Source organism: Lutra lutra, chromosome 14, assembly GCF_902655055.1.
Source record: "Lutra lutra chromosome 14, mLutLut1.2, whole genome shotgun sequence".
NCBI lineage: Eukaryota > Metazoa > Chordata > Mammalia > Carnivora > Mustelidae > Lutra > Lutra lutra.
The window spans coordinates 35,448,833-35,475,246 of NC_062291.1; the positions used below are offsets into that span (position 1 = coordinate 35,448,833).

General features: G+C 38.2%; 1 protein-coding gene and 1 pseudogene across 4 annotated transcripts in view; one reads left to right on the plus strand and one right to left on the minus strand.

The window, feature by feature from the left end:
• The window catches only part of USP54 (ubiquitin specific peptidase 54), a 115,774-nt gene that overhangs the window by 78,490 nt on the left and 10,870 nt on the right, over positions 1 to 26,414 (minus strand). The window contains exon 1 of one of the 4 annotated variants that reach the window (XM_047702254.1): positions 14,847 to 14,865. The exons of the other annotated variants lie outside the window; for them this stretch is intronic. The gene's annotated coding sequence lies outside the window, so the exon portion shown is untranslated. Of the gene's footprint in view, positions 1 to 14,846; positions 14,866 to 26,414 lie in introns of those variants that run through there. 4 annotated transcript variants of the gene reach the window in all.
• LOC125084666 (40S ribosomal protein S27-like) lies at positions 9,465 to 10,902 on the plus strand (annotated as a pseudogene).

Consider the following 26,414-nt stretch of genomic DNA (forward strand, 5'->3'; position numbering starts at 1 on the left):
TTTATTAGTAAAATGAAACGGATTCAGGCATTGCCCAAAACTAATTAAGTTCTTACATTTTAACAATATACTAAACTAAAACACTCCTTTCACAACAGTAAGAGTGCCCAAATTAAAAAAAAAAAAAAATTACTGCTTTTCTTTTGCTAACCATTAGCATTCTAACTCAAGTTTCCTAGTGATAGGTGGGGGTGGAGACGTCATTCCAAAGTGTGAGACACAGAATTTCTACTGATTAGTGCTAATTGCAAAAAAAGAATGTACAAATATCCAGGTCAAGCTCTCTAATCAAGTCATTCAGTGATGGTTATATATTTGTTGTAGGGCTAATCAAATAAAACTAGAGTAACTGGGGAAGAATTAGAGATCTTCAACCCTGATTACAATGTAACAACATAAATGACTTTTCATGTATTAGCCAGGCAAGGGAGGTGATCCACAGGAAAATCTCACCCTAACAGGTTATAATCTCTTCTGAAGCCCCTCAGAAAATCCTTCATGTAAAATTCTTCTATATAATCATATTCCACCTTGTATGAGTTATTTCTTGGACCAGTTATTTCTTGAACTCACAACTGTGAGATTGAGACCTGAACTATGATCAAGAGTTGGGACACTTGACCAACTAAGTGACCCAGGCTCCCCTATATTTTGACATTTCTTATTACCTTTTCAAGACTGCACAGGAGAGGGGCACCTGGGTGGCTCAGTGGGTTGAGCTTCTGCCTTCAGCTCAGGTTATGATCCTAGGTCCCGGGATTGGGTCCAGCGGCCTGCTCCCTGCTCAGCGCCGAGCCTGCTTCTCCCTCTCCCTCTGCCTGCCACTCGCTCCCCCTGCTTATCTCAAATAAATAAATAAATAAATAAATAGTTTAAAAAAAAAAAAAAGACTGCACAGGAGATTCTGTCTCACACAGAGACAACCCTGCATCAACCACTGGGCCGCTCCACCTAAAATAAATTGAGTAACTACAGGTGTCTGCGATGTAAGTGCCAAGCTGCCTATAGGAGGGTTTTTGTGAGCATGATTGCTAGGTCAAGAGAGTAATATATATGGTTTCAGAAGTCATGTCTAAATGTCCTGGGATCCTAAACCTGGATGACTGGTTACACCAGTACTTTTTAAAATTGTCCTTCAACAAAACTTCTCACATTGTTCAAGTACTATGCAAGGAGTATTACATATAATAGCCTTCCTTTGACCATAAGAGATAAAGACCTCAGGGGAAAAAATATAAGTATCATTAGCAAGGAGAAACTACCTCTAAGACTTGAATAAAGCAATCAAGAAAAATAGGGAGTAGAGGCAGGTTTAATGGAAGAACACAGGCTAAAAAGTTCCTACTTGGTCTGACACTACAACCTTTCATAATCGGTCTCCACTAGTAAGCAAGGTAGGGTAGAGCAGAATGTTCAATTTAATGAAAGAACATTCTGCCTCTCTTAAAGTCATAAAAGAAAAATAGAATTTCTCTAAGAAAAGCCAAAGTGACTCCCTCCTGGAGTAACCCCAAAGCAAAATCATTTTTGTTGGTTTTTATTTCTGAGATGCTAATGATAATACTGATGTTGGCAGTAAAGGCAAGAGCTGAGTGGCTCCAGAGTATGAGCCAAATTGGAAAATAAAACCCTCTTGATTCTAGCACTCCAGAGGGTAGTGAGGAAGTCTGTGGACTTCTAAATAAACTATGGAAGCTTGAAGTGGGGAGGAACAGGGTAGAGATTGGTTTGTATCAAGTGGAAGCCCATAGAAACAGTAGCATTTGATCTCTAGGTTATATGCTCACAGGAAAAAAAAAAAAAAGGAGCTTAATCCAGAGCTGTAAAACTGGAGTTTTGGAAAATGAAACCAAGAAACAGACTTGATCTTAGTTAACAAGGAATCCCTCAAAAATATTCTAGCTTTTTGACCCTATACTCTAAGGGAGAATATACCGGAAAGTCCATGGAAAACAAGAAAAACTATACAGCTAATTTGTATCTAGTTTTCATTCTGAGATTTATTCACAGTGTTGATAGTGTATATACCTTAAATATCTGATCATTTCACTTAAATACATAGTACTGAGAAGAGGTATATTACAGACAAAGAAGAGAAAAAAGGGGAAAAAAAACCTGATTCTAAGGGCATATTTTGGAGAAACTTTGGCTACTAATAACAGGCCTAGGTAGTAAAACCATCCAAGAAAACTAGTGTATTTCTCACACAAATGGACTCTTTAAAAAAAAAGAGGAAAGGGGCACCAGGGTGGCTCGGTAGGTTAAACATCATCCTCTTAATTTTAGCAGGGGTCATGATCTCAGGGTTGTGGGTTCAAGCCAGGCTTGGGATTCTCTCTTCCCCTCTGTCCTCCGCACCCTTACTCATGCAAAGTATGAGTTTCTTTCTCTCCAAAAAAAAAAAAAAAAAAAAAAGAGGAAAGGCAGTCAGAGACCATTTAGTTGGGTTTCTACTATTACAATATCATCATCCTTTAAATTCATATATTGAATTACATTTTGCATCCTAAAAATTACTTCAAATAGCATTATTATTATGAATATTGCCAACATATCTCTAGAATGAGGGCTTAAATTTTCTTAAATTAGACTGGAAGCTCCTAGAAAGCAGTAAGAATGTGAAATATCGGGGTGCCTGCGTGGCTCAGTGGGTTAAGCCTCTGTCTTCTGCTCAGGTCATGGTCTCAGGGTCCTGGGATCGAGCCCTGCATCAGGCTCTCTGCTCAGCAGGGAGCCTGCTTCCCCCTCTCTCTCTGCCTGCCTCTCTGCCTACTTGTGATCTCTCTCTGTCAAATAAATAAATTCAAAAAAATCTAAAAAAAAAAAAAAAAAGAATGTGAAATATCTCTCAAGTACACTGCAGGATCACCTAAATCTAGTCTCACAGAAAGTAAAAAAAATAAATCTATCATTCTCTTTTATGTATTTATTTGTTTTTAGAGAAGGGGGAGAAAGAGAGTGGGGCAGAGAGAGAGAGATGTGGGAGAGGCAGACGAAGAGAGAATCTTAATTCCACTATTGGGTATTAACCAAAAGAAAACAAAAAGACTAATTCAAAAAGATATATGCACCCCTATGTTTATCGCAGCACTTTTTATAATAGCCAATATATGGAAGCAATCTCTGTCCATCAGTAGACGAATGTATAAGGAAAATGTGGTATATATACAATGGAATATTACACAGCATTAAAAACAGTGAGATTGTGCCATTTGAGACAAAATGGATGGACCTAGGCAGTATTATGCTAAATGAAATAAGTCAGAGTGAGAAAGACAAAATACATATGTTTCTACTCATAAACACAGAATAAACTGATGGTTGCTGGGAGTGGGGACAAAATGGGTGAAGGGAAGAGGGAAGCTTCCAGTAAAGAAATAAATAAGTCAATAAAAGGCACAGCATAAGGAATACAGTCAATCATATTGTACTAATGATGTAATGGGACAGATGGTAGCTACACTCGTGGTGAAAACCTGTTAAATCACTAAGTTGTACACCCAAAACTAATATAGCATTGTGTGTCAACTACACTCAAATAAAAGGGAAAGGAAAAGAGAGAACCATAGAGTCTACAATTGTGATAAGTGTCAGCAGAGTATTTATATTTTTGGCAATATTGTTTCCTGAATTATTTTTGGTCCTCTCTAACAGTAGTGAAAGCCTCTGAGATTCCTACCATACTCAAGCAAACTTCAACTGATTTTGGGTAGAGTTACCAATAATTTGTTAAGATGTACATCCCAGGGGCACCTGGGTGGCTCAGTCGGTTAAGCATCAGCCTTCAGCTCAGGTCATGATCTCAGGATCCTGGGATCAAGTCCTACACTGGGATCCCAGGTCAGCAGGGAGCCTGCTTCTCCTTCTGCCTCTGCTCCTTCTCCCTACTCATGCCCTCTCTCTCTCTATCTCTCTGTCAGGTAGATGAATAAAATCTTTTTTTAAAAAAGTACACGCTGGGACGCCTAGGTGGCTCAGTTGGTTAAGCAGCTGCCTTCGGCTCAGGTCATGATCCTGGCATCCTGGGATCGAGTCCCACAACGGGCTCCTTGCTCGGCAGGGAGCCTGCTTCTCCCTCTGCCTCTGCCTGCCATTCTGTCTGCCTGTGCTCGCTCTCTCTCCCTCGCTCTCTCTGACAAATAAATAAATAAAATCTTTAAAAAAAAAAAAGTACATGCTAAATTTTTCTCTATATTCAACTGAACTTTAAACATCACACAGTTGTGCCAGGACAATTTAATGTGGAAAGAACAGTCTCATTAATAAATGGCATTGAGGGCGCCTGGGTGGCTCAGTGGGTTAAGCCGCTGCCTTCGGCTCAGGTCATGATCCCAGGTCCTGGGTTCGAGCCCCACATCGGGCTTTCTGCTGAGCAGGGAGTCTGCTTCCTCCTCTCTCTGCCTGCCTCTCTGCTTACTTGTGATTTCTCTCTGTCAAATAAATAAATAAAATATAAAAAAAAAATAAATAAATGGCATTGAGGCAACTGGATATCCATATGCAAGAGAATGAAGTTGGAGTCCTGACGCACACCACATGTAAAAATTAACTCACAATGGGGTCAAATGTCCAAGTGAATAAAAACTATAAAACTTTTAGAAAAAAATATAAGCATATATCTTCATGACCTTGAGCTAGGCAGTTTTCTTAGATATAACATAAGCAGAAGAAAAAATAGCTAAATCTGACTTCATCAAAATTAATAAGACAACCCAAAGAATGGGATGAAACATTTGCAAATTATATATAAGGACTTGTATCTAGAACATATAAAGAATCCTTACAACTGAGTAATAAAAAACAATCCAAATTATAAATGGATGCCTTTTAAAACTCCAATTAAAAAAGGATCTGAGTAGATATTTCTCCAAAGAAAATATACAAATGGATAATGAGAACATGAAAAACTGTCCAACAATGAAGTACGGAAAGAGGGAGGACTAACTTTACACTGGAGAAACCTGACAACCAGTGCCTTAGCCAGGTGATCAAGCTCAGTATCAAGAATGATAAATCACATCAATAATACATACCCTTGATATGACTGGATGAAAATGATACAGTATCTCTGTGATCCTCTACTCAAAAACCTCAACCCCAGTCTAATCATGAGAAAAATAGGAGACAAATTCCAATAGAGGGGCATCTTACAAAGTACCAGTACTCTTTTGACCAGTACTCTTCAAAACTGTCAAGATCATCAAAAACAAGTATGCAAAACCATTATAGCTAAGAGGAGCCAGCAAGAATGGACAAGTAATGTAATATAGAACTTTATTTTTCTTAAAGATTTATTTATTATAGAAAGAGGGCACAAGCAGGAGGGATACAGGGAGAGGGAGAGAGAATCCTAAGCAGACGCCATGCCAAGTGTGGAGCAATGCAGGGCTCCATCTCATGACACTGAGATCACAACCTGAGCCAAAACCAAAAGTCCGATGCTTAACCAACTACATCACTCAGGCGCCCCTCTAATGTGGAATTTTAGATAGAAACTTGGAACTGAAAAGAGGTATTAGGTAAAAACTAAAGACATCTGAATAAATTATGGACTTCAGCTAATAACAACATATCAATTTTGGTTCACTACTTGTAACAAATGAACTATACTAATATAAAAAATTAATAACAGGATAAACTGTGGGGGAGAACCATATGAGAACTCTTTCTACACTCTGCGCAATAAACAGCAGCAACGGCCACTTGGTAAACTAGATGGCTTCAAATGCTTGGCAAACAACTTCTATGTGTATGAGATTTTGAACAGTTGTTTTTAAAGAATATAAAAGCAAAGAAAATCAGTTTGTCATTACATTTTATACTCTGACATTGTCATTTAATTCAGGACAGAATGCAATCACCATTTCCCTAAAAGAAGAAACCAACAATAATACTATTGAATACACTTATGTCCAAAGTACATGGAGACAGATAATTCACTCTGACAAAAAGAAGGCTGAAAATGCTGTCAAAAGGGCACAGCAGCAAAAGTCAGAGTGCATGTCTTGTGTTTGCAAGGAAAGACAAAACAGATGAACAGGGCCGCCTGGATGGCTCAGTTGTTAAGTGCCTGCCTTCAGCTCAGGTCATAATTCCAAAGTCCTGGGATCAAGCCCTACATCGGGCTCCCTACTCCACAGGAAGCCTGCTTCTCCCTCTCCCACTTTCCCTACTTGTGTTCCCCTCTCGCTGTGTCTCTCTCTGTCAAATAAATAAATAAAATCTTGAAGAAAAAAAAAAAAAAAAGAACAGATGAACAAAGCAGGCTGAGGTGATATTCCCTGGGCATTCTCTTTGTTAAACAATTACCAACAGTCCCCCACATGTCTGTAGAAATCCTTCCTATGGATTCTTGGGCATATTTCCCTAGAAGACCCCTTCAGAAGCTGACTTAAAAACCATCTGTTTGAGGGGCATCTGGGCGGCTGAGGCAGTTAAGCGTCTGCCTTCAGCTCAGGTCATGATCCCAGGGTCCTGGGATGGAGCCCCACATTGGGCTCTCGCTGCTCAATGGGGAGCCTGCTTCTCCCTTGCTCTCTGTCTGCCACTCCCCCTGCTTATGCTCTCTGTCTCCCAATCTCTCTCAATCTCTCTGTCAAAGAAAAATAAAATCTTGAAAAAAAGAACCCATCTGTTCGATAAACAATCTGTATCCAGAGCTCACAGAAAACAGAGAGCTAAGAACCTTTGGTAGGTAAAAAGAGGACAGAAGAAAAAAAGTGGGCAGGTATCTACCTTCATTGAAGGGACATAAATACCACTCCTGAGTTGGCAATCTGAACTAGGAGTAAGGGAAAAGGGAGATGAGACAGCACAGTATCAATGGTTTAGGAAAAGAAATTGGACCTTTGTGACTATTTCCTTTTCTTAAACAAGCAAATAATTTAATTGCACAGTTCACAGAAAAAAAAAAAAAAGACCACTAAAGATAGGAAAAATGTCCTATCCATTTATAATTAAAGAAATGCAAAAAAAGATACTTATATATCATTTTTCAGATCTCAGATTGCCAAATATTTAAAAGTTGGATAAAATCAGTGTAGGTGGGGTGCCTGGGTGGCTCAGTGGGTTAAGCCGCTGCCTTCGGCTCAGGTCATGATCCCAGGTCCTGGGTTCGAGCCCCACATTGGGCTTACTGCTTGGCAGGGAGCCTGCTTCCTCCTCTCTCTCTGCCTGCCTCTCTGCTTACCTGTGATTTCTCTCTGTCAAATAAATAAATAAAATCTTTAAAAAAAAAAATCAGTGTAGGTGAAGGTACAGAGAAGGATAAATTCCCGTTTACTCTTGGTAGTATTAAAATAAATTTGGCAGTATTTCTCAATTTTAAATCTTATATCTTTGTCTCAACAATTCAACTTCTGGAAATTCACCCTTCAGTTGCAAAGATAAATATAAATGGATATTTATAGTTGCACTATTTGTAATAAATAAAAACTGGCAATAGGGGACTGGTTAAATTATGGTTAAGTCTCATTTGGGAATATCTACAGAGGAAATAATATACATAGGATTTACTTCAAAATAACCAATGAGGGTGGGCACCTGGGTGGCTTAGTCATTAAGCATCTGCCTTTGGCTCAGGTCATGATCCTAGAGTCCTGGGATCTAGCTCCGCATCCAGCTCCCTGCTCACGGGAAGCCTGCTTCTCCCTCTCCCATTCCCCCTGCTTGTGTTCCCTCTTAATCACATGTTGACTAGGAGGCATAAGAGGGAATACAGATAAAACATGACTAACCACGAATTTAATAATTTTCTTGAGGCTGGTGATGGGTACATGTGGTTCATTATATTCTTTCCCTTATTTTTGATATATTTGAAATTTGCCATAATAAAAATATACAAAACTATGAAACAACATCATTGAAGAGGACAGTGGATAAAGGTATTGACCTACATAACTTTGGAAATTACTGGAGTCTTTTAGACTAAAAGCACAGGGAACCACGCATTAGCATTGTACTCTAGCTAATAAAGCTGTTTCCCACAGGTGTACAGGTTAACAATTCTCAAACCACTATACATGTTTACTGAACCTGAACAATTAGGTAACTGAATGGTGGATGGTAGAAGGTTTCTCACTTTTAGAATGGGAAATTACAGATAAGCAGGAAGAAAAGGCTAAAACGATCCATGTGGTAATGGATTAGAGTTAGAATATGAACTTGTGTTTCACCTAATAAAAATATGGTTACATCTAGAAATATTTATAGATCTATATGTATGTGAATACACATATATTTACTTATTCTGTCAGCTAAGAATGCTTAGAATCAATGACACCCCAGCTGTAACAAGCACACCAAGAGACAAGATCTTAGTTTCTAATACCACTTTCCCAACAAAAGAAACCCAGTTTTCTTGGAGAAATATCTGATTCCAGGACTGCAAAGGAAATACACAAGATAAGCCCAAGCATCTTGTTATGTCAGAAACTAAGGAAATGGTAAAAACAAAACAAAAATCCTAAATTGACAGAGGTATCTGAAAGGGACACAGAAGACAAACGGAATGAGCTTCCAAAAGCCAAATCTAAAGTATAAAATAAGAATAAAATAAAGTATAAAATATAAAGTATAAAATAAGAATCTATGAGTTCATACTGATAATAAGGAAATCATTAAATAAACAAATGGAGAACAAATTTCACTTGCAGAAGAATTCCAGATCATTTATCAGCTACTCCACCTGCAAAGATGAGGACCATAAATCCCACTCCTTAAGTGCGTGGAGACCTTGTTCCAAAAACTATAGCATGGACGGGCACCTGGGTGGCTAAGTCAGTTAAGCATGGGACTCCTGATTCAGCTCAGGTCATGATCTTGGGGTCATAAGATCAAGCCTCATGCTGGGCTCAGCCAGGTGATTAAGGTCATTATCAACAATGATAAATCATGTCAATAATATATACTCTTGATATGATGTGATAAGAATAGCACTGTATATCAGTGATCTTCCACTTGTGAAAATAAAGGGAAACCTCACTAAAGTGGACTCTAGATGCTAGAAGGGGAGGCTGGAAGGGGGAGCTGTACCACTCAATATCAATTACAGGAGAAACTGTCAATTACAAATCCAACAGAAGAATCATCACTGGAAAAGAATCATCAACTAAAGGTCCCAACAGAGAACGATGTAGACTGTGTCTCATATAAAAAAAATCTACTAATTCTGCAACTCAGGCTTTGAAAAATCACCCTACACTCTTGCTTTTCTCCAATGGACTTTTGTTCAAAACAAACCCTCCCAACTTCCTCTTTCTCCATTAAAATAATGTTCCATTTCTTTGTTTGTGAGATTTGCCTATGGCTTTGCCATAGCTTGCATAGCCTGAATTGCAATTCTCTGTTATTCCCAAGTAAAAGCATTTTTGCTGGTAAAATAAACAGTGTTGCTGTTTAGACTGTTTTGTTTCTAAGGTTAACACACCCAGGGGCAACTGGGTGGCTCAGTCATTAAGCATCTGCCTTTAGCTCAGGTCATTATCCCAGAGTCCTGGGATCCAGCCCTGCATCGGGCTCCCTGGTCTGCAGGAAGCCTGCTTCTCCCTCTCCCACTCCCCCGCCCTGCTCATGTTACCTCTCTTGCTATGTCTCTCTATCAAAAAAATAAATAAAATCTCTTAAAAAAAATAAGGTTAACACATCTCAAAAACCCACAACCCCAGTCTAATTATGAGAACAACATCAGACAAATTCCAGAAGAGATGCATCCTAAAAATACTTCACTAGTACTCCTCAAAACTATCAGGTCATCAAAAACAAGGAAAGTCTGTGACAGCCAAGAAGAGCCTAAGGAGACATGATTACTAAATTAATGCGGTATCCTGGATGGGAGCCTGGAACAAAGAAAAGACATAAGATAACAGCTGAGGAAATTTGAAGTGTTTAATAATAATGTACCAATATTGATTCATTAACTGCAATAACTCTAAGATGTTAGTAATAATGAAAACTGGATGAGGAAATATATAGAGAACTCCATACTATCATCTCAGCTTTTCTGTAATCTAAAACTGTTCTAGAAACATGTTTTAAAGCTTATGAAAAAAGGATAAGAATTTAATAAAAATCAGTTAAAAAAATTGGTAAAAACTGTTCTAAATAATGTGTTTAAAAGCTTATGGAAAAAGGCTAGGAATTTAATAAAAATCAGATTTCTTAAAATGCACTTTTTTTAATCTCATGCAAATGAAAAATTATGTAATGGGGCGCCTAGGTGGTTCAGATGGTTAAGCATCTCCCTTTGTCTCAGGTCATGATCTCAGGGTCCTGGGATCCAGCCCTACATCAGGCTCCCTGCTCAGCAGGGAGTCTACTTCTCCCTCTGCCCCTCACCTGGCTCATGCTCTCTTTGTGTGTCTCTCTCAAAGAAATAAATGTTTTTTAAATTCTAAACAAAAAGAAAAATTATGTAATAGAGAAAAAATAAATCTCATGCAAACAATTTCTAGTGTCTTTACTACTCCAAAAAGGATACATCCCAGTGAAATACTGTCTCATATGAACCAGCCTAGATAAAGATTATAAAGACATTAGGTTTGTTTTTGTTTTTATTTTTGTTTTTTGTTTTCCAGTGGTGACGACCTCCCAATGAGAGGACCTCCTCCACCCATCCCTGGAGGAAGAAAAGAATAAGCACAAGAAGTGCCTCATGCAGAGCCCCAATTCCTACTTCATGGGTGGATGTGAAGTGTCCAGGATGCTACAAAATCAGTACCATCTTTGGCCATGCACAAACAGTAGTTTAGTGTGTTGGCTTCTCCACTGTCCTTTGCCAGTGTACAGAAGGAAAAACAAGGCTTACAGATGGATGCTCCTTCAGATGGAAGCAGAACTAAAATCACCCTTATGGAATTAAGGTCTTAATTCTATTTGGAAGCAATGACCAAGTTTGTGACTGTCACTGAATAAACATTATCTAATACCTACAATGTACAGCCCGGGGCCACATGATTTAAAAGTTAAATTCTATGCTAAATGCACCAGTAATTTTTTCTGTTTTTGTTTTTTCTGGACATTCCCTTAACACTAGTCACCAGGTAGTATTTTAGCAGCTATATTCAAGGAAAAAGCAGTATAAGTCTTAGCAAAAATGAGTAATCATTTTCCACTTCAGACTATTTAACTGTCTTCCTATAGGCGGAACTCTTCGGTAAGAACATATATCAATAATACTTGCCTATATTTGCATAGTATTTATAGTTTGCAAAGCATCTATGCCCACTTTCACACACCACCACTCCACTACAGGAAGGTCTCCAGGCTATATTCACACTAGTGGTAAGCACCCCATAGCACTGCATTAATCTCTAACTTAACCTCCATACATTGTTCAGTGATCTGATGAATGTTGTGTCTTGCCCCAAAAGCTATAACCTTCTTAATGTTAGGGATCATGCTGTATTAATTTTCCCAGGGCTTAATGTTGTATCTGGAATATTTTAGATGTTTAATTAATATTTGATGGAAGAATTAAAAACTGTATGAATTTTATAATCTTACATTTCTCAGCAGGGTTCTGGTTATGCTAAACATTTTAAATAGTGATCCTGGCTTTGTTGGTGTCACTATTTTAAATTGTCATTATTTAAAACAAACAATAAATATATTAAAATAAATTTTTGTTTAAAGATTTTTATTTATTTATTTGACAGAGAGAGAAATCACAAGTAGGCAGATAGGGAGGGAGAAGCAGGCTCCCCGCTGAGCAGAGAGCCTGATGCGGGGCTCCGATCCCAGGACCCTGAGATCATGACCTGAGCCAAAGGCAGAGGCTTAACCCACTGAGCTACCCAGGTGCCCCTTAAAATAAATTTTTAAGAAAGAATTAAAAGCACCCTGAATCAAGATGAGTGGGAAACCATCCCATAAATAGACTTTGGATAACCCGTGTGTGTGTGTGTGTGTGTGTGTGTGCGCGCGCGCGCGCGTGCGCACGTGTGCACGTGTGTATTTATATTTGTATTTATATTTATATTTATCTTAATACAGAGTGGTTTAGGGAATATTATTCCATTTTTACTAAGTACTCTCTACCTATGCACAGATAGGGCACACTAGAGGACATTAGAGTTTATTCATCTTTTTTTTTTTTTTTAAAGATTTCATTTATTATTTGACAGAGAAAGACACAGCAAGAGAGGGAACACAAGCAGGGGGAGTGGAAGAGGGAGAAGCGGGCTTCCCGCTGAGCAAGGAGCCCGATATGGGGATTGATCCCAGGACCCTGGGATCATGACCTGAGCTGAAGGCAACCACTTAACAACTGAGCCACACAGGTGCCCCAGAGCTTATTCATCCTTAACATCAGAAGGAAACATAAAGATTCTCTGAGGTTCAGCATGATAATACTTATGTTATATGACAATGCAGTCTCTATAAATTGTGTAAGTAGAAATTTCGTATATTTTAAATGCATTAGAAAAGGTTGTTCTTTAAATACTGTTGATATATTATTTTAAAAAGCAAAATCTCCAGGCGCCTGAGTGGCTCAGTGGGTTGGGCTGCTGCCTTCGGCTCGGGTCATGATCTCAGGATCCTGGGATCGAGTCCTGCATCAGGCTCTCTGCTCAGCGGGGAGACTGCTTCCCTCTCTCTCTCTCTCTCTCTGCCTGCCTCTCTGTCTACTTGTGATCTCTCTCAAATAAATAAATAAAATCTTTAAAAAAAAAAAAAAAGCAAAATCTCCTTTTTTCTTTTGCATATTTGATGTCCACATTAAAAAGATATAAAAATGTTAAAATAGAGCAAATGGTGATGAATGGAATAAGAAGAAATGAAGTGAGACCACTGATTCTATTTGATCTTTGAAATTCTAATAAGAGAATTCTACACTGAACTTCTCCTCTGAAGAACTATAGCTTAAATATTTTAATTCATTAAATACTTACTGAGCCTACTTAATACTGTAAGCCAGATATAGTGCTAATATTTGAGGTACAAAGATGAATAAAATCAGGGGACCTTCAAAGTGTTCACTAATGAGAGGAAAAGAAAAACTGTAACAGAGATGTGAACAAAGGCCCTTGGAAAGTCTAAGTAAGGTTTTCCAAAGGATGTAATAACTGAATGGGTTTTAACACTATTGTATAATAAAGAATTTGACTGGTCTGTGTGCCTGGTTCCTGCGAGGTAAGCCTCTAAATCTTTGGAATTTCCCAACTGATAAGAGTGTCTCTGTTATTTAAGGTGGGCTATTCCAGCCACACTGGGTTTATGCTAACCAAGTGACTGACATTGGGCCCCTAGTTTCAAGATGAGGGCTGCCCATGCTGGAAAGACCAACCATATGATTAAAGGATTGGTGCACTGAACCACATGATATTAGCCTGACCTTTGGGGAATAGAAAGAGGTTGAAGACAGAGTTCAAACATACAGCCAATGATTCAATCACTCCTGTCTACCTAATGAAATTCTAGTAAAAACTGTGAACACAGAGTTGGTGAACTTCTCTGGTGAGTAATACACATCAATGTGCTGGGAGGGTGACACATCCTCAGGACACAGAAGTTTTGCTTTTGGGAATCTCCCAGACCTTGCCCTATGCATCTCTCCTTTTTGCTGGTTCAAATTTGTAACCTTTTGCTATAATAAAACTGTAATCATAAGAATAGCACTTTCCTGAGTTCTATGAGTTGGTTTAGTGAATTATCAAATCTGAGGGGCTCAGAACTCCTGAATTTGGTCAGAAATACAGATGGCCTGGAGATTCCTGAACTTGTGGTTGGCATCTCAAATGCAGAAAGTCTTGTGAGGGATAATGCCCTTAACTGGCATAAATAGAGCTAATTCTCATTAATGTCAAAACTGCACTGCAAATACCCTATAGGAATTAGTTTAAAATATGGATTTACAAAATTATTCATCACAAAATACAGTACATATAGGGGCACCTGGGTGGGCGCAGTTGGTTAAGGGACTGCCTTCAGCTCAATTCATGATCCTGGAGTCCCAGGATGGAGTCCTGCATCAGGCTTCCTGCTCAGCGGGGAGGTTGGCTTCTCCCTCTGACCCTCTCCTCTCTCATGCTCTCTCTCTCTCTCTCTCTCTCAGGTAAATAAAATCTTTAAAAAAAAAATACAGTACATTTAATACAATGGAATGTTACAGAATGGCCTATCATAGCCACTAACTCAGGAAACAAACACATAAGCCCTAGAGTACTGCTGTGGCCAAATGCCCCATTCCAAAGAACCCCAAGCAGACTGGACAAACTGAAGACACAGCTCCTGGATGGGTTTCCCAGAATGTTGCCAAACAAATTTGGATAAACTCACCTCAAGAGAAGTCAATAACTCAAGAGATGAGGGCTTGGAAAAAAGAAAGGAAGAGATTTACTTCAAGTGCTGGCAATTGGGGGAGGTGGCAGCCTCAAGCCTTACCAACCAATTTCTCTGCCAGCAAGATGGACACCTAGATTTTTACAGGGGGAGGTTAAGGGAGGTAGCATGAGAGAGCAGGCAGAGAGCACGTGATCATGGGTGAAGGTCCATATGTGTTCAGGGGTAATTACGGGCAGGGAAGGGAATGTAGTGGGGTGTGGTCTTCTAGGCATTCTGTTGCTATCAGGGCTTTTCTGGTCTGCTGGTTGGAATGTTTTGGTCATTGCAAACATCTCTGTCAATGCATTAACAAAGTACCATAAAAAATAAACACAACAGGGTTTAGTTTGAACATGAATTAAGTGATCTTGTCTGTTTCTAGTTTTAACTGTCAGGGATCTATAATTGACCAAGAGGGCTGGCTGACAGGAGCATGACTCAATCATAAAAAAATATGTTGTAGATGAATATTTACTGACATAAACACATAACATCATAAACACATAAACACATAAACATCATACCCTTAATCTCCAGATCCATTCTCTTCCCCTGAGGTCCAGACATGTACATTCAACTTCCAACTGAATATCTTGGTTGTCTACCAGGTATCTTGGTTGTCTATCAGGTATCTCAAACCTAACACGTCCTAAAGAAAAAAAACTTAACTCTCACCAAATACACCCCAGTCAGCTACTCCACACTCTTCCATATCTCAGTAAATAGTACTACCATTCACTCACTTGTTCTGGCCAAAGTTGGAGCCATGCTTGACTTCCTTCCTTGCCTAACATCTCACCAATCCATCAGCAAATCTTATGGGTGCTACTATCAAAACATATCCCTTCTTACCACCTCCACTGTTACCATCCAAGACAAAGCCACCTATATCTACTGCCTAGAATACTACAATAGCCTTCTATTCGGTCTCCCTTGCTTCCATTATAATCAGTCACTCCACACAGCAACTAGAATAATCTTTAATAAATTAGTGTCATTATGTTGTCTTCCTGATACGTTCTGAATAAAATCTAGATTCCTTATCTTAAATTCTCATGATCCAGCTTCTACTTCTCTTAACAATTTCATCTTTACTGCTCTTTACCCTTTATTTTTCAAAGATTTCAAGTAACTTCTCATCTCAAGACTTCTTCACTTGCTAATCTCTCTCCTCTGAAAATCTATTCCCTAGCTCTTTCTAGAGTCTGAACCTTCATTTCATTCTGGTCTCGACTTAAATATTACCCTCCTCAAAGGAACTTCCCTTCATCTAAAATTACTGCCTATTTCAAATATACTTCAATGAAAAAATAAATTTTTAAAACGAAAATGACTACTTGCCACCCTATTTCTTTACCTTGCTTTATTTTGCTGTTGTTGTACTTAACACTACCAGAGAGTACTTCTATCCGGTAGATAGAAATACTGGTAGAAGAATACCTTCTCTATTAGAATGTAAGCTCCCTGAGGCAACACTTTGTCAAATTTGTTTGCTATGACATCTCCAGAGTCTAGAACACTATGTGGATACACAGTGGGCAAGACATAAATACTTGTTGAATGATTAGAATGTTAGGTGAAAGGAGCAAATTATAATAGTACTTTCAAAATTACTTCTTTCTTATATAATTATGTAACATATAATTATATAATTAAACAAAATGGAGGGGCACCCAGGTGGCTCAGTGGGTTAGGCCTCTGCCTTCTCTAGGGTCATGGTCTCAGGGTCCTGGGATCGGGCCCCGCATCAGGCTCTCTGCTCGGCATGGAGCCTGCCTCCCCCTCTCTCTCTGCCTGCCTCTCTGCCTACTTGTGATCTGTCAATTAAATAAATAAAATATTTGGGAAAATAAAAAAAGAAAAATAGAAGCCACTACGTACACACACTACATACACACACGTCAATCCTCATTATTCATGGATTCTGTATGTGCAAATTTGCCTACTTGTCAAAATACATCTGTCACCCCAAAATCAATATTTGCAGCAATTCTCTGGTCAATGGACATGTACAGAATGGTAAAAATTTTGAGTTGCCTGAAATGCACACTCCCAACTAAGGTCAAACTAGGCAATGAAATGCTTGGCCTTCTTGGTTCAGCTTTCATACTATTAAAAAAAAGTCCTTTTTTTGTGGTGTGGTGTCACATTTTTCATATTTTTGTATTCTTGGTTGGGTGATTTCTGTTCAAAATGACCTTCAATCATAGAGCTAAAGTGCTATCCAGTATTTCTAAGTGTAAGAAGGCTGAGATGTGCCTTCTGGAGATAATACATGTTATATACATTCATTCAGGCATAAATTACAGGGCTATCTGTTGTGAGTTCAACATAAATGAATTAATAATATATATTAAATAACATGTCTTTCAGGTACCTGGGAGGCTCAGTCCGTTAAGCATCTGCCTTTGGCTCAGGTCATGATCCCAGAGTCCAAGGATCAAGTCCCACATCAGGCTGGCTCCCTTCTCAGCAGGAAGCCTGCTTCTCCCACTGCCCCTCCCCCCACTCGTGGGCACTCACTCACGCATGCACTCTCTCTCTCAAAAATATATTTTCTTTAAAAAACTCTTCAAAAAAAAAAAATAAGGTCTCTTTAAACAACACACATAAAATGAATTGAGGTATTAATCAGTTAATGAAAATATAACCAGAGGTACACAGGAACCTAATTCCGTATTTGTTCTAGGAGCAATAATTCAGTAATCGTTATTTCAGTGTTCATGATGATGTTATAGAACATACTACCACCAACAACGTGTGTGTGTGTGTGTGTGTGTGCTTGTGCATGTGCGTGTGTGTGCGCATATTAAATTAAAAGGTCAGAGAGAGGACACCTGGGTGGCTCAGTGGGTTAAAGCCTCTGCCTTCGGCTCAGGTCATGATCCCAGAGTCCTGGGATCGAGTCCCGCATCAGGCTCTCTGCTCGGTGGGGAGCCTGCTTCCTCCTCTCTCTCTGCCTGCTTCTCTGCCTACTTGTGATCTCTGTCTGTCAAATAAATAAATAAAATCTTTTAAAAAAAAAAAGGTCAGAGAGATTATATGTCACTATATCATGATATTAATATAGTTAATATAATCTTTGGGCAGGAATGTTATAGGGTATTTAATTCTTATTTTCTCCTTATTTGTATTTTCTATTTTTTTTACAATAAAAATATTTTTTGCTGGAAGAAAAAAAATGAGTCACTTCTAACATTTTAAAATAAAAATTATATTAGTAAACATCCTAGAGTAGCCAAAGGAATATAAAATAAAAATAGGACATGAACACTGATTTTTTTTTCGGTAATTAAAAGTGTAAATTTATAGCTCTCCTCTTTCCTTCTTAGCCTGGGTCTTTTTTTTTTTTTAATTATTATTTTTATTAACATATAATGTATTACTTGCCCCAGAGGTACAGGTCTGTGAATCATCAGGCTTACACACTTCACAGCACTCACATCACGTACCCTCCCCAATGTCCATAACCCAACCACCCTCTCCTCAGCAACCCTCAGTTTATTTTGTGAGATTGAGTCTCTTATGGTTCGTCTCCCTCCCGATCCCATCTTGTTTCATTTTTTCCTTCCCTCCCTCCAAACCCCCCACTCTGCCTCTCAAATTCCTCCTATCAGGGCGATCATATAATTGTCTTTCTCTGACTGACTTATTTCGCTCAGCCTAATACCCTCTAGTTTCATCCATGTCATTGCAATTGGCAAGATTTCATTTCTTTAGTCCAGTCTTCTAAATCAAACCTCAGGGGCACCTGGGTGGCTCGGATGGTTAAGCGTCTGCCTTTGGCGCAGGTCATGATCCCAGGGTCCTAGGATCAAATCCCGTATCAGGATCCCCGCTCCTTGGGGAGCCTGCTTCTTCCTCTGCTTCTGCCTCTCTCTCTCTCTCTCTCATGTATAAATAAATAAATAAATAAATAAATAAATAATTTTTTTAAAATTCTAAAATATCTGCATTAAATGGAAAGAAGTTATTTACAAAAGAAGCAAAAAAAAAGTTCAATACTGATTCACTTATAAATAAATAAAACCTCAAATGTACAAATACACATGTATTTTTATACACTTCTCCCTGAACAGACTATTCAAATATGAACAGTTTAAAACTCATTCATTTATAATTATAGAATCTTAGAATAGAAAGAATCTTTAAAGAGCATATACTTAGCTTTCTAACCTAATGCAAGAACACTTTCTATAATCCTTTTTATAAGGGGTCACTCAGCCTCTGCCAGAATATGTTCAAGAACAGAGAGTACATTATCCATAAGGCAGCAAATTTTTTTTAGAAGATTTATTTATTTATTTAAGAGAGTATACACGTGCACACAAGCTGGGGGAAGAGCAGAAGGAGCGAAATTTCAAGAAGAATTCCTGCTGACTGGGAAGCCCCACACGGGGCTCAATCTCACAACCCATGAGATCATGACCTGAGCTGAAACTAAAAGTTAGATGCTCAACTGAGCCCCCCCGCACCCCAAGACAGATTCTAATTTACACCCACCATTCTAAGTTCAATCTCTGATCTAAAAGTAAGCATATCTACTATCTCCTCTTTACATAAGCATTCCAAATATGTAAGACAAAATTCTTATGTTCCCTTAATCACCTCTTTCAGGCTAAATATTCTAGTATGACTATGACTCAGTGTGGTACACAACCTTATTTATGCCCTTGTGTAATCCCCACTCTTGGAATACAGGCTGGACCTGGTGATTTACTTGTAATAAACAGAATACAGGAAAGGTGATGGGATGTCATTACCAAAATTAGGTTACAGACTTTGGCTTCTGTCTTCTTCACTGTCATGGAAGCCAGGTGTGGTGTTTTAAATTGCTCTGCGTTGAGTCCCACAAGGCAAGGAACTGAAAAAGGCCTCTAGCCAACAAACCAGCAAAGAATGAAGGCCCTCAGTCAATCAACCTATGAGGAACTGAGTCCTGTCAATAATCACATGAGAGAACCTGGAAACAGATCCACCCCCAGCTCAATCTTCAGAGGAAACCAAAACTTTAGCTAACAACCTGATTGCAAACTATGAGAGACACTCTTTGATTCCTCTTTTTTTTGTAATCAAAACTTAAGAACTTTTTTTCTTCACAGTTCAAATAAGTGAACTTCTTTCAATTATTAACATATTATTAGTTTCAGAGGTAGAGGTCAGTGATTCATCACTTGCATAGAACACCCAGTGCTCATTACATCACGTGCACTCTTTAATGTTCATCATCCAGTTACTCCATCTTCCATTCCCCACCCCTCCAGTAATCCTCAGTTTGTTTCCTATGATTAAGTCTCTTACATTTTGTTTCCCTCTCTGATTTTGTCGTTTCGTTTTTTTGTCCCTTCCCCTATGACTCTCTATTTTGTTTTGTTTTGTTTTTTCCCAAAGATTTTATTTATTTATTTGAGAGAGAGAGAGAGCATGAGCAGCGTGAGAAGCAGAGGGAGAAGCAGACTCCCCACTGCGCAGGCTGGATCCTGGGACTCTAGGATCATGACCTGAGCCAAAGACAGATGTTTAACCAGCTGAGCCATCCAGGCGCCCCTGTTTTGTTTCTTAAATTCCTCATATAAGTAAGATCATATGATAAATGTCTTTCTGATTGACTTATTTTGCTTAGCATAATACCTTCTAGTTCCATCCACATCAATGCAAATGGCAAGATTTCATTTTTTGATGGCTGAGTAGTATTCCATTGTGTGTGTGTGTGTGTGTGTGTGTGTGTGTGTGTGTACACACACACACCATAACTTTTTTATCCATTCATCTTTTGAAGGAATGGGCTCTTTCCATAGTTTGTCTATTGTGGACATTGCTGCTATAAAGACTGGGGTGCAAGTGTCCCTTCGGATCATTACATTTGTATCTTTGGAGTAAATACCAAGTAGTGCAATTGCTGGGTCATAGGGTAGCACACACCTTGAATCCTGACCCATAGAAACATGAGATAACAAATATTTGGGTTTTTTTTTTAAGATTTTATTTATTTATTTGACAGAGATCACAAGTAGGCAGAGAGGCAGGCGGGGGTGGGAGGAGAAGCAGGCTCCCCGCTGAGCAGAGAGCCCGATGTGGGGCTCGATCCCAGGACCCTGGGATCATGACCTGAGCCGAAGGCAGAGGCTTTAACCCACTGAGCCACCCAGGCGGCCCCAAATATTTATTGTTTTAAGTCACTAAATTTTGAGGTAATTTGTTATGCAGCAATAGACAAGTAACCTAGCAATTTCACCTCTCATCATAGCTTAGAAAAATTCTCACTCCTATCTTTATTAGAGAAAAAAAACAAAAACAAAAACAATCTAAATGCTCATCAAAAGAAAATACAATATATTACAATCTTAAGATTTATTGCTAGGTAGCATTCAAAAATGAACTAGATCTATTTGAACTAGATCTATTCAATCTCAATATAATGCTGAGGAAAAAAGTTGTAGAATTATCCCTAAAATAGTCCACTTATGTAAAAATTCTCTTTAAGTTTTTATTATTTTTAAGTAATCTCTACATCAATCATGGGGCTTGAACTCCAAACCCCAAGATCAAGAGTTGCATGCCCTACTGACTGAGCAGCCAGGCACCCCCATTCATATAAATTTTTTTTTTATTTTTAAAAATTTTTTTAAGATTTTATTCATTTATTTGAGAGCAAGAGAGAGCATGAGAGGGGAGAGGGTCACAGGGAGAAGCAGACTCCCTGCCGAGCAGGGAGCCTGATGTGGGACTCAATCCCAGGACTCCAGGATCATGACCGGAGCCAAAGGCAGTTACTTAACCGAGCCCCCAGCAGCCCCTTATTTTTAAATATTTTAAAGTAATCTCTATACCCAACATGGGGATCAACCAGAGATCAAGAGTCACATGCTGTATGCTCTATTGAGTGAGCCAGCCAGGCACTCCCATTTATGTAAAATTTCCAAAACACATAAAGCACTACTATATATTAGATGTGGATACATTTTATATATACACAAAATTATAAGAAATGGATTGCATTTCTATTTAAATATATTAATTAAACAATTTACCTCCACACCCTCCTAATTTAATTCTCCACCAAAAATAAGAGTAAAGGAATACAAAAGGTAAAAATCCATAAAGACAAAGTAACTGAAAACAGGGGTAGAATTTACACAAAATTTTAGAAGCTGGAAAGCAGATAAATGTGTGGTAATTGATTAACATACCAGAGAAAGAACCAGAGGGTAAATGTTGGCAAACAAATGCATATATACTCCTACTACAGAACCCAGGGAAGGCTCAGGATTGGAACCCTTTGCAGGAGGGAATGTGGGGTGGAACTTAAAAATGGAAAAGCAATTTAAAAATGTGTTTAAGAAGAAGTTAAATGGGGTGCCTGGGTGGCTCAGTTGGTTAAGCAACTGCCTTCTGCGTTTTGGGCTCCAAGCTCCATGCGGAGTCTGCTTCTCCCTCTGACCTTCTCCCTTCTCATGCTCTCTCTTACTCGCTCTCTCTCTCAAATAAATAAATTTTTATCTAAATTTAGAATTCAATTTTTAAGTTAAAATTTAAAATTTAAAAAAAATTTCAATCTTAAAAAAGCATATAGAAATTAAGTTAAAGTCTATATACTAAATGGGGAGATCCCCCATCCCTCTTCTCCCTCTCAGCACCGAACCACTTGTAGTCAGACTCCAAACTCCCCCAGGAAGAAACTGGAGGACTTCCGTCTGGGAAAACTGACAGGCCCAAAAGAATACCTATAAATACATACAGTTGATGGTACTCAAATGGGGACGGGGGCGGGGGGGGGGGGGTTGAGCTTGAAGGAGACAGACAATCCAGAGAATATAAGAAAACTTAAAAATCTAAAATATATTTCTCAGAAAGGTAAGATTTTGCATCTCTAAACCAAGAGATAATACAAAGTTCAATGGAAGATTTGAAAGACAAATTTAAGGACATCTCCCAAAATGTAAAATATAAAGACAGAGAAACAGAAAAGATAATGGATTAAAAAACAGAGAATCAATTCAGGCTTTCCAGAAAAAGAGAAGAGGAAAGTATCAAAGAAAAAATACAAAATATCCCAGATTTTAAGATCATGAGTTTTCAATTTTAAAGGAATCACAAAGCCCCTAACATAATGAATTTAAAAATCCACACTATGGCACAAATAATAAACTGTAGAACACTAGGAATAAAGAGGAAATTCTGTAAGTATCTAGAGAAAAGGAAAAAAAGGTATCATACAAAGGAATGAAATCAGAATGGCATCAGGTTGCACAACAATATAAATGTACTTAATGCCACAGAAGCATACACTTAAAAATGGTTCAAATGGTAAGTTTTATGTTATGTATATTTAACCAAAAAAAGTGTTTAAAAACAAGAATGATGGAGGGTACCTGGGTGGCTCAGTCGGTTAAGTATCCGACTCTTGATTTCAGCTCTGATCTTGATCTCAGAATCATGAGTTCCAGCTCCACATACTGGGCACGGAGCCTACTTAAAAAAAAAAAGAATAGGGGCGCCTGGGTGGCTCAGTGGGTTAGGCCGCTGCCTTCGGCTCAGGTCATGATCTCAGGGTCCTGGGATCGAGTCCCGCATCGGGCTCTCTGCTCAGCAAGAAGCCTGCTTCCCTTTCTCTCTCTCTCTCTGCCTTCCTCTCCGTCTACTTGTGATCTCTCTCTGTCAAATAAATAAATAAAATCTTTAAAAAAAAAAAAAAAAAAAGAATAATGGAGCACCTCAATGGTCAGATCCCAATTCCTTCATAAGAATTAGTACATATAGGGGCACCTGGGTGGCTCAGTCAGTTAAGTGTCTGCCTTCAGCTCAGGTCATGATCCTAGGGTCCTGGGATCAAGTCCCATATCTGGGCTCCCTGCTCAGTGGGGTGTCTGCTTCTTCCTCTCCCTCTGTGTGCTCACTCTCTCTAATAAATGAATAAAAAAATCTTAAAAAAAAAAGAAATGTGCATATAAAAACAATACATTTTCTATAGACTTCTGAAGTAAACATATTGCAAATGCCCAGTCTGTATTCCTATAAATTATATATTTTTATTTATTTTTAAAAACTACCATTTGTTTTTGTAAAAATAAAATAAAAAGAATATTAGACTTTTCATGGGCAACACAGGAAGAAAATAGCAATACCTTTAAATAATGAGAAAATGATTTCCAAAAGAAAATTCTATTAAATAGAGTATTATTTTATATCAAGGGTAGAATAAAAACATTTTCAAATATGTAAGATTTCAAAAAATTTAATTCTCATAAATGTTAACTCTCAGAGAGGTTCTGGAGAACCAAGAAAGAAAATGACAAGTAATTCGGGAAACAGAATTCCCAGGTTGATAGTAAAAGGAAATTCCAGGGTGAGATCTATAGAACCAACCAACCCATGCTAGAGCAGAATATAGAATATACAGAATATACAAAGTAGATCTCTAAGGGTTAAAAAAAATTATAAATTATCTATTAGACTTGAATGAATGGAGCAGAGCTTTATGGTCCTGAATGAGAATCTGGGAATAATTCAGTAAGCTGAACTTTGAAAGCTGAACAAATAAAAAAAGCAAGGTAATTAATTATGCCTAAGGAAAATTAAAAGTTGTATGAGAAAATAATTATAATCATTATACATTATATAGCTCAGGTTCAATATTTGTGTAAAATAAAAAAATAATGATTTAGCCCCCCAAAATTACATAATCATATTGAGAATATAAGGGAAAAGACATATATGCATTTAAAAGAACCAAACACTCATCTTCTATGGCACTGTATATAGGTTTAATATTTTTTAAAAGCAAGTGTTACGACTATGCTATTAGAAATATTTAAAATCCAGGCACCTGGGTAGCTCGGTCGGTTAAGCATCTGCCTTCAGCTCAAGTCACAATCTCAGGGTCCTGGGATCCAGTCCTGTATCAGACTCCCTGCTCAGACTGCTTCTCCTTTTCCCTCTCCCTCTGCCCGCCACCTGTGTGCAATCTCTCTCTACCTCTCAAATAAATAAATAAAATCTTAAAAAAAAAAAAAGAAACAGAAATATTTAAGATACATGACTACAGTTTAATCCAGAGGTGGGATAACTGCTATTTTTCCTTCTAAGCATATAATACTATTTGAATTTTTGAAACTATGGAGATGTGTTACCTTGATAAAAATATGACAGGGTTCCTTGTAGGAAGAAGGAGGAAAGTCGGGTTTTGGCTTTATCTCAATTTTTTATATTTCTAAAAGAACAGCTAAGAGCAGTTAATTCTGGATGGTGGGATTATGGGTGTTTTATTATAATTGCAGTTTTAAAACTTATCAACACTACCTTCCACAAGTCCCCAAAGTTTCCTGTATAAATGGCTTTCAGACCATTTACAATTCTGCCTGCCTTCCTTGGAGTGCTCTCAACTTTTGTCAGTGTCCATTTAAACAAACATGGAAAATGTGTTTCCAACCTAGTACAAAAATACACTGGAACCAATACTTTTGTGACCTGGATAAACTTCTAATAATATAGTCACATGTGTTTTTAGCAGCACATTACATAGCCAGTTCATGCTACATTTATAATTAACCAAAATTTCCAGATAATTTTTCACACTAACTACTCTACCCAGCTCCTCATGGGGGAGAAAGAATTCAGAATCTCAGAACTTGAGATTCTGAATTTAAACACAGAGATTATCTCTATTAAATTTAATTTCAGTTTGGGCCTAAAATTTCATTCTATGGCTATAATTTTTAAGGCTTTATTCATCATCTGCCATATTAACTACTCCTACAGCTTTGCAATACTTACATAATTAACATGTTTTTTTTTTAATTTTAACTCTACCCAAGGTCCAAAAATAATCCACCAGAGATTTTCCTGGTGAAGCCAACAATCTAAGTGGGCCCAATTATTCAATCTTCTACACATTCACTTAATTTATCAGCCAAGCCATACTTTACTACATATCAGTCATAAATGCATCATGAAAAACTGTGTAAGTGTGGGATTATAACTATAACTAGAACAATTTCCTGACCTACTATCTCATACTTCTAAATAGAAGTAACAGAATTCAAGAACAGAAATAGAAGTAATTTTCGATAAAACACCTCATACAAATTCCTTTCATTTAGTATCCCATATCATCTATTTAATCATTTATAATTTTTCCAGGATTTAACATCCACTTTACAATTTTCCAAGTACTTTCTTCTTTTTGGATATCAGAACATTTGTCTCTCTTCGGTTTTTATGATTTCTCAAAGATTAACAACAGTGGCTCTGAGATCATCAGTTAATTCAGTACTGTGAAATTTAATTGAGCCGTAAGATTTAAATTCATTTTAAAACGTTCACTCTTTTCTTTTTTTTTTTAAAGATTTTATTTAGTTATTTGTTAGAGAGAAAGAGAGCACAAGCAGGCAGAGTGGCAGGCAAAGGCAGAGGGAGAAGCAGGCTCCCGCCAAGTAAGGAGCCCGACATGGGACTCGATTCCAGCACCCTGGGATCATGACCTGAGCCCAAGGTAGCCACTTAATGGACTGAACCACCCCAGGCATCCCTAAAGCATTCACTCTTAACATCCTGGGCTACAGTTTCTGGTTTACAACTTTTTAAAAGATTTTATTTATGTGAGAGAACGAGCGAGCACAAGTGTTGGGGGGAGGGGCAGAGGGAGAGGGAGAAGCAGGCTCTCAGCTGAGCAGGGAGCCCAATGCAGGGCTCCACCCCAGGACTCTGGGATCATGACCTGACCCAAAAGCAGACACTTAACTGCCTGAGCCACCCAGGCACCCCTCTGGTTTAAAATTTGCTTTCTATTTTCTAGTTTGAAAATATCTGTCACCCTGGGGCACCTGGGTGGCTCAGTTAAGTGTCTGGCTTTGGCTCAGGTTGTGATCCCAGGGTCCTGGGATCCAGCCCCACATTAGGCCCCCTGCTTGGAGGGAAGCCTGCTTCTCTCTCTCTCTCTCTCACTACCCCTGCTTATGTTCCTGCTCTCACTCTCTGTCAAAAAAATAAATCAAATCTTTAAAAAAAAAAAAACAAAAACTATCATCCTTGTTGCTAATAATATACCTAGAACTTATTTTTTTAAAGAACTTTACAATTTCTCAAAATCCTAT